This window comes from Mixophyes fleayi, chromosome 8, assembly GCF_038048845.1.
Source record: "Mixophyes fleayi isolate aMixFle1 chromosome 8, aMixFle1.hap1, whole genome shotgun sequence".
In the NCBI taxonomy this organism is placed as follows: domain Eukaryota; kingdom Metazoa; phylum Chordata; class Amphibia; order Anura; family Limnodynastidae; genus Mixophyes; species Mixophyes fleayi.
Window position 1 is genome coordinate 99,530,921 of NC_134409.1, and position 9,637 is coordinate 99,540,557.

Sequence of the window (9,637 nt, forward strand, 5' to 3'; positions counted from 1 at the left end):
TAAAAAAGATAAAGGTTTCTGCGCTTCCAGAGACAGCCTGTATGATGGCAGCCAGATTATGGGATGGGAGGAGGGGGGTTCCAACCCTCCTAAGTGAGACAGAATGCAAGAAGTTCCCAAGGCTCCTGATAGTGGGGTCGTAAATGGTTTAATAAAACTGACAAAGTGTAAAACCTCATAAATCAGCATAACATATCTGCCAAAAAACATATCACAACATGGTAGACAGTAAATGTCATGGGATGCTGGGTGTAAACAAAGTCCTGAGATAATTGCAAAATCTTTTTGTAACCGGTAAGCTGGTATACAATAAACAAGTCCTGATGCAAAATACCTATACACACTCTCTAATAAGCAAAAAGAAAAAATAATAAAGTCTATTTCTGATAGAGTGTAGATACCATTCTTATGGCAAAGTAGTAAGTGTCCCTTCTGCTTGTCAGCGTACAGGATTGCATTCATGGTCATATCTGCTGCATCTGGGCATGTGTAGAATGATTTTGCATTTGATGCACTCAAATTTGGCAGATACAACCCTTGATGAATCAGGCCCATTGTGAGTGGTGTGGCTAACAGCATTTTATATGTAAATGCAAGCTGCTTCTCAAGCCAAAAACAGGTTTAAGCACTAACACAGTTTGGATAAAGACTTGCCTCACACCATATGAGGTGTGGGAAGAGAGTATTGAACAGAGAATCCAGTTCCTATTGTTAATGGCTTACTATTAAATCTATTTGTGTGAATCTCTAGATGGAAAATTGGCTGCTATAATCTTTATCAATACATAATTAAGTATGTAATTGTAGACATATAAAAGTACAGGACACACATCATATTCACCCCCTGCTGATGATATCTCCCTCATTAGAGTGGGTGAACCATGAGAAATATAGACTGCACCCTTTAATGGGTAGAGGTGCTGTCATTATATTGTGTTGCCATATAATGGTCATTTAATACCACATATTCTGCAGAAGTTAAAGAGCAATGGCTCCATGCACACATAATGTCACTGCTGTAACTGGTTATATTATTTATAGTGAGGTTCAGTTGTGCTTATACTAAAGGAAAGAAGAATACGCTAAAAAAAGAGCATATTATCTCTGATTACAGACAGAGCCTATTTTCCTCATATGTTCGGAACCTTTTCCCTCATTTCTTTCATGTGAAATATATGTGATATTTCTTCTGCCTGCAGCCACCAGTGAAGATATCGCTACCTCCTCAGACGGTGAAGGAGTAACATCACGCACAGGAGCAGCCTGGTACAAGCCCTGGAGTCCATCTACCAAGAGCTCCCAGATGATTGTATTTTGGGTGCAATGCAACATCCATCCGACATTAAGAACACGTGGCCCCTTCGTCAGCCCAGGTTATATATGTTGGCACAACATCGCCCATCATCGTTTGTTCTCTGGAGCCTAACAAGTGAAGGCAGAGAGACAGCACTTGGCGTATGTAGTATCTTTGTAGTTATTGTAAATATGTACAGTTTATGTAAATATGTGTCTTTATATGTCAGTCTGTATTTCACCGGTGTCTCTATATCTCAGTAGTTACTGTCTTGTGGTCTGAAGCACCATATAGACTAACGGGAAAAGAAATGTGATCAGTTTTCTAACATTAATTTTCTCTAATCTGCAGTACACATCTGACATCTGACCTGGTGAGGATAAGAAGACACTGATGTCCACTTATTGTGCCAATCACCATACTAACGGGTAAGAGTCACTGGTGTATTTACCATTTTATCTGTTTTCATTCAATAAAACTGACCAAACTTCTGTTTTGACACCTCCCAACATATATAGCAAATAAAAAGTTCTCCTCCCATTACCTGAAGTAGGAAACCAATTGGAGTTTTACCTTCCTGATTACGTTTTCACTTTTCCTCTCCTGTCTCACTTTTTCTCTGATCTTCCTCTTATATTATATAATAATGTGTTTTCTGATAATATTATACAGTAATGCACTATGTGATAATATTTTATATAGCAGTGTTGTGTGTTATCTTATGTGTGTTATACCGACCCTTGACCTATGTGTGACCAATCTTAAGCAAGTTAAATCTGAACCACTTTCTCAAAAGAAAAATAAAACAGAAAACCACCCTCTATTCCAAAGCACAGAGGAGAGTTTCTTATATGGACTTTCCTTGTAGTATTTATAGAGTTTAGAAAAAGTCTAATTATTTTCCCATCACTTCTCCTGTATCTGAAAGATGGGAACTCAGAGCTCATCAATTCTCTTATTATTTTTTGGGGGGTGGCTGTGTGTAAAAATTAATTGAACTATATTACAAGATTGACTACTTATAACTGTAACTGGTTGTGGGTATTATGGTACTTGTAGTACTTGTAGATCAACAGCTTCCTGAAAGCAGCAATATGCCAATCCCCAATAACACTGGGGAAACCATGGTCTGACAATCAATGTCCCCTTTGAAGTTTATAGTTGTGACATCACCAAAGGCACTGGTGTACAGGTCATATTTTAGTAACAGGATTACCTTCATAGGGTTTCCTTAGTAACAGACCACTCTGATGTTTTTCCCAATAATAGCCAATACCTCCAGGGTTAAAATCACAGCCTATTGCCCACTCTGTTTAGTACACTTCCCCTGTGGTGAGTGGTGAAAATTACTTACCAGACTTAAGATGCAATTGTGGCTAAAACCAGCATGTTAGTATAAGGACATCGGTTATCATCAATTATTTCATTCACTAACAACATCTTCTGGATTGCAGAAACAAGATGACTATAAAATTGTTAAGAGAATAGTGAGCCCCCATTATAGTAAAGCAGAGCCCCCTCATTTCTTACTAATAACTCATTTCACAGTGTAACAAATTACTGTACATATAATAACCTCATAGGAACCATTATTGTTAATATTATATAGTTGTATAAGCCTGCTACTTCAGGAAAAAAAACTGTAAATGTTTACATAAAATAACTTTTCTTTTGTTTTGCTTTCAATACAGCCCAGCATGAAGAGGAGAGGGATGGCATTTAGAAGATCGTAAATATAATAGATAGGAAAAATAGATTTGATATTATTAAGGTTATTATATATTATTAATAATATTATTATTATTATTATTATTATTATTATTATTATTATGCAAATAAGATATTATTTTTAATATTAAGATTATATTATTATTATTATAAAAAAATATTAGACATTATTTGTATTATTATTAAGTTTCAAATTATATATTAATATTCATATTAGATATTATTATTATTATTATCATTAAATATATTATTACTATTATTATTAATATTATTATCATTAAGATTAGAAAGTATTATTATAATAATTATTATTATTATTATCAAGTTTAGATATTATTATCATTTTAATATTATTATTAAAGTTAAAAATACATAATATTATTTATGTTAATATTAGTTGTTATTATTATTATTATTATTATTAAGATAAAATATTATTTTTAATATTGATATTATTATTATTATTAATATTATTATTAGTATTATTATTGTTGTTGTTGTTATTTGTTATTATTAATAATAATAAGATAAACATTCTAAAAAAGATCCGAAAAAAGGAGTGTGATTGGCCGGCTATTCAGGGGAGGTGGAGGCCGGAACTTTAAAATCGAAATTACATTTTCCTGTTTAAGTATATACAGTAAATTTAAATGTTTATCAATATTATTTTTGTAATTATATTAGATATTAAGATGTTCGATTAGATATTACATAGATATTATAGAATTAATTCTAAAAAAGGAGAGTGATTGGCCGGCTATTTAGGGGAGGTGGAGGTTGGAACTTTAAAATTTAAATGTCATTCTTTTACCAGTATATACAGTATATTTAAATGTCTATTAATATTATTTTTGTAATTTTTTTAAAATATTAAAAAGATCAAATTAGATTTATTATAGATTTCATAAAATGAATTCTAAAAAAAGAGAGTGATTGGCCGGCTATTTAGGGGAGGTGGAGGTCGGAACTTTAAAATTTAAATGTCATTCTTTTACCAGTATATACAGTATATTTAAATGTCTATTAATATTATTTTTGTAATTTTTTTAAAATATTAAAAAGATCAAATTAGATTTATTATAGATTTTATAAAATTAATTCTAAAAAAGGAGTGTGATTGGCCGGCTATTCAGGGGAGGTGGAGGCCGGGACTTTAAAATTGATATGACATTTTTTTATACTAATATATACAGTATATTCAAACCCCTCCCCTTGTGCGCCTGATCCCAATTTTCTGTGTTTATATTTATCTATTTGTGGAAGTTTAGTAGGTGTTTCCAAGGGTTATTCGGGCTGCATTCCCCATTCCCTTCCCTAATCATTTAGGAGCACAGAAAGAACACCTATATCTATATTTAAATATTAACCAATATTATTTTTATAATTATAATAGATATTAAGATGTTCGATTAGATATTACATAGATGTTATAAAATTAATTCTAAAAAAGGAGTGTGATTAGCTGCCTATTTAGGGTAGGTGGAGGCTGGGACATTAAAATTTTAATTATATTTTTTACTAATATATACAGTATATTTAAATATCTACGAATATTATTAATACTATCTTAATTTTTATTGTTATTTGATTTATGATTGGATTACCCTATGTATTGTCTGTTCTGCAAAATATATAACTCTTGGGGGCCAGTTTATGAAATGTTGCTATGCCTTAAATCAGCTTACCTTCATGGAGATTCTTATAGAAATTCTATTCCTAGTAGCATCTGGAATGAGCTTCAAAGTAAGGTGATACTGTCAGGCTCGTACAGTCTGTGAAATCTTATCACAGATCGAAATCCTGCAAGAGGAGGAACTAACTTTCAGAGCCAGTCCATGAGCCTACTCTATCTATAGATAATAGCAGTTTCAGAGACTAACTCCATGAGCATGCTCAGTTTGTATTTGACCACTGCTGATCTGAATTCTTGTCTACTAGATTTTGTCTTGTATCTGACCACAGACTTTTGCTTGCACCTGTCTACTATTGACCTGCACTTGGCCTGTGTTTATTACCTGCTCAGTCAGCTGGGTAGTGTGTAGGATACAGGCACATACCAGATCTTGCTTACTACAGTTACCTGTTCCCATCTATGCACCAGGATGCTGGATGGTGAAGCGGCCTCCAGTCGGCTGGGTCTCTGTTCCTGATTACAGTAATATAAGTATATTGGTCATTAACAGGGGATTAATGTTATGAAGGTGGGTGGGGGTGTTATTTATAATATTTAGGGTTGGCATTAATGTTATGTGGGGTTTGGTGGGGGCATTTATTTAAATAGGTTTATTAATGTTATAGGGCGGCTCTTTAATTTTTTTTAGTTAAATGTGGGGGCTACTAAAAGGTGTGGCCAGTGGAGTTACTAATATATTTATAAATTTACATATATATAAAATATTTATGCTTAATTTTATTATTATTCACAATTGAAAATGACAGATGCATCATGCAGATGGTGCAGTATATCTACAATCATGTCTCATCAGATGTCAGTAAACATTAGTACATCCGTCTTCGAGAAATAAGAAGTTTACTATTACATGTCAGAAGACCTACACTTTGGAGAAAATTGAAGACTTTACCATTCCATAAAATTTTATGAATGTAGTAAACGCTGTGAAACATATACTTGACAATGAAATCAGTACATAAAAAATTCCTTCGCTGGCTCTGAAAGTTGGCCATTGCTTCCAAAATATTTTAAGCATTGAGCAATGCTGAGCAATGATGGAGGGCTGCATTGCTATAGTGGAATATGCCTGCAAATTCAGGAGGATCTATGAGACAAGATGGAATGGGCTAAATCCATTGGCTGGCTTAAAAACTCTGAAGGATTCAAAATGGAACATGCCTCTACCTTTACCTGTCACTGAAGGTGTGAAAAGGATCCACTTGTATCTCAATGAGAAACAGCAAATGTGCCACAGCAGTTTATCCACCAAACTATCCCTTTAACATTGGGCATTGCTCGCAAAGGTCTCTCTGGCACAGGTGATCTTATTCAATTGAAGATGGAAAGGGGAGGTTTCCAAGATGCTGTTAACTACCTTTTCTTCTAAAGATGCTTTAGCTCTCCATAAAGATGTTGCCCTTTTCTGAGCTTCAGAAGAATCTCTGCAGGCACTTCACAAGGATTGAAATGTACAAAGTTGCAATCCTGTTAACACCAGCAATGCAAAGTACGATGAAACTTCATGCAGAGAAGTATCATCATCATCATCATCACCATTTATTTATATAGCGCCACTAATTCCGCAGCGCTGTACAGAGAACTCACTCACATCAGTCCCTGCCCCATTGGGGCTTACAGTCTAAATTCCCTAACACGCACATGGACAGAGACAGACAGAGACTAGGGTCAATTTGTTAGCAGCCAATTAACCTACCAGTATGTTTTTTTTTGGAGTGTGGGAGGAAACCGGAGCACCCGGAGGAAACCCACGCAAACACGGGGAGAACATACAAACTCCTCACAGATAAGGCCATGGTTGGGAACTAAACTCATGACCCCGGTGCTGTAAGGCAGAAGTGCTAACCACTACGCCACCGTGCTGACCAGAATGTGGAGTAGTCACTGAAAATGTCTACATGTTTAAAAGACCAGCTGCTTTGTCACATTTCAGATGTTCCGATTGTAAAAGCCTTTTGCTTAGCAATGTGGATCAATATCAACAAACACTGTGTTACAAAAAGTTGCAAATACATGTTGGTACTCTTTCAAAAGTTGTCAGCCTAAACACAGAAATGGACCAATTGGCAGACTTCCTTGGGCACAACATCTGGGTGCACCAGCAACATTACTGCCTCCTAGAAAGGACCCTCCAACTAACCAAGAGCATCAAAATTGTAATGGCTGTACAGGCAAGACGGGATGAATTCAAAGCCAAAAATATGAAGAGATGAACATTGATCCAGATGGTAGGTTTGGAATCTCATCTTCAATATATGATCTAATTAATAAATCAGTTGTTTATATATCCATTTTTCTTTTGAACCAGTCCAGCTACAGAGTGACGAGTCAGAGGATGATCCAAAGGGGCAACTAGGCATGTATACAGTCAACACTTTCTTTTCAGAGATCATGTAAGGATCCAACAACATGGGACCAAAGCACAACCAAGGTTTCCAATGGTTGGTGTAGCACAATATTTTGTTACTCAAATCATGTTGTTCCACAGGTTAATCATTAATGGGCAATTCTGCTTCTTTTCAGATCACAATGAAGTGCAGAAGAAAACTTGGGTCTGAGAGGAGGTCAAATCTGTGGGGAAGCACATGATTACATTTATTCAGACATTCAGGGTGCCCAGAAAGAATGATTGTGTCACGTGCATCACGGATGAGCCATCTACACTGAAAGATCAAAACTGGTTTAGTGTGAAATTCTATATAAAGAACTGAATAACCGCTATAAAGAGAAATAAACATAGTTGAATCGATACACAGTGGTTGACCATGACTATAATCTTTTTGACTAGCCATGGCTAGGTGACGGTGTGTGTGTGTGTGTGTGTGTGTGTGTGTGTGTGCATCTGTGTGTGTGTGTTTATGGATATCCTCAGACAGCCAGATATATGAAACTGTCCCCATATGGTATTGAAATGTCATTGTTTTGGTCTAGGACAAGCTGAAAATCTCAACTGATAACTGTGTGGTTACAAACAGCTCTTAAACATATCCATTTTATTGTCCTGTTGTTATGGCATTAGGAAAGATATGTCCTTATGAGACATATTCCAGACATGGGTCTTCACAATGCAATAAAAATAAATATGTGTGTGTGTGTAGAGCACATTACTATATAGTGTTACATTTTTGTAGTACAGATATTCATATTATATATACAGCCTTTGCTAGATGTAAACCCCTATACCTGGGAGGTATATTACCGCCCACTTTCCGGAGATGCACCGAGCAGGACTGTATTTAAGAACTGAGCACTTGCACTTTAGATGTGACCCCTTGAGAAAGTCTTACATTGGAGGACGAAACGCGTTGGAGATTTGTGTGCTTGCTGTCCAGGACCTGTGTCGTCAGTTTGGGCTTACTGGCCAGGATTGCCCCACCTGATGCTTTCAACACACGAGGATTAGGACAGATAAGCTGTTTTTTATTTGTATTAATGTACGAGCAATTTATATTTGGAGCTGCAGTGTGAGGCCTGTGCCTCTTTTTAATAAATATTCCTTTGTATGTAATCCTGCTTGGCGGTATCACACTATTGTGCTTATTTGTGAGTTCCAGCTACCCTGGAGTTACACTGGTTCCAGCTACCCTGGAGTTACACTGTTGGGAATATCTATAATTGGTTCCAGATGTCCATCTTAGACGGTACCTAGAGAAGATCATCATATGCAATTATTGAAGCTGATATTATCTGGATCTCTGGCACGGGAATTACACGCATGTGGAAAATTCACTAAGAGTCACATTTAATACACTATGTTTGGCGCCCTTTCTTGTCTTTTGAGATATATATATATATATATATATATATATATATATATATATATATACATATATATACACATCTTAGTTTTCTTGTGTGATGGTGAGGAGAGGAAGTTTGTCTAGAGAAGAGTTTAGATTACAATTCAGATAACCCAAACTAATATCTTACCTAGTGCACCCTGGACTCTCAATCCACCTTTGGTCTTCATCTAGCTCCAACTGCTGATTTGGAGAACCAGCTCTTCAGTAACATGGCCAAAATTATGATGGTTGTCCAGTCAAAGTATATTACCTCTAGGAACATACCAAGGTGATAAACAAAGGACTACACTTTAGTCATCCAAATACAGAACATAAATCTCGCTCAGTATGTGAAGCTTTTCTCCACAATGATGAAAAAATTGTTGCAACGTTCTCCTCATGTTCAATGTGTATCTGGAGAAGTCTGGGCTGTCACTTTAAAAAATGAAAATCCCCATGGATCTTGCCTTCCAGAATATGTCCATCTATTTTTTAAAAATCAAGATATTTTTATTAAGTTAAGCACACAAATAAGTAAAATTAAAACACCTTTCATAACTTATTGTAATGAGGGCTCAAATTATCTTACTACTCTGACTACATGTGGTCATGTACTGTGCAGAAAAGAGAAAATAAAGATACAACCAACATCCTTATATTTTTTGATTCTCACATAGTAGTCACTTTTATCTGTAGAAACTTTTGTACAGTCTAATTTTTATTCATCACTTTCACTTTTATATTATTTCACTGGGATAGGTGTCTAAATCCCACACCAATATTAATATATATACTATATCCTCTCTTTAATTTCAGATGAGGATAATTATTTTGCGCATTTATCTTATACTTACTGTCATGTGCAAGCTAATGTTTAGGCATAAATCTGCAAATATATGTTTGTGTATTACTTCCTAGAAATAGTGTGACCTGGTGCTCTTAGAAGCTGTTAGATCAATGGGTTTTGTGGATGTTAAACCACCCAGGGGGGCTGGTAGATAAGGATAGCACCTTATACCATTTATGGCAGGATGGCAAATGTGAATGCCTTTGAGGAGATCTCTTGCAAGACAATGAAATCTCACACATGTTTGGGAGGCCCCAGACAGGCCGACTGCAGAGACTGGGTTGTATGTTAATGAC

General features: G+C 35.5%; 1 long non-coding RNA gene across 1 annotated transcript; it reads left to right on the top strand.

The window, feature by feature from the left end:
• The first annotated feature begins 1,424 nt into the window (after positions 1 to 1,424).
• LOC142100144 (uncharacterized) lies at positions 1,425 to 7,376 on the top strand. The gene is made up of 5 exons (XR_012678735.1): positions 1,425 to 1,455; positions 1,646 to 1,722; positions 2,986 to 3,065; positions 7,026 to 7,153; positions 7,236 to 7,376. It is a non-coding gene; the product is annotated as an uncharacterized LOC142100144 (long non-coding RNA).
• Positions 7,377 to 9,637: the final 2,261 nt, after the last annotated feature.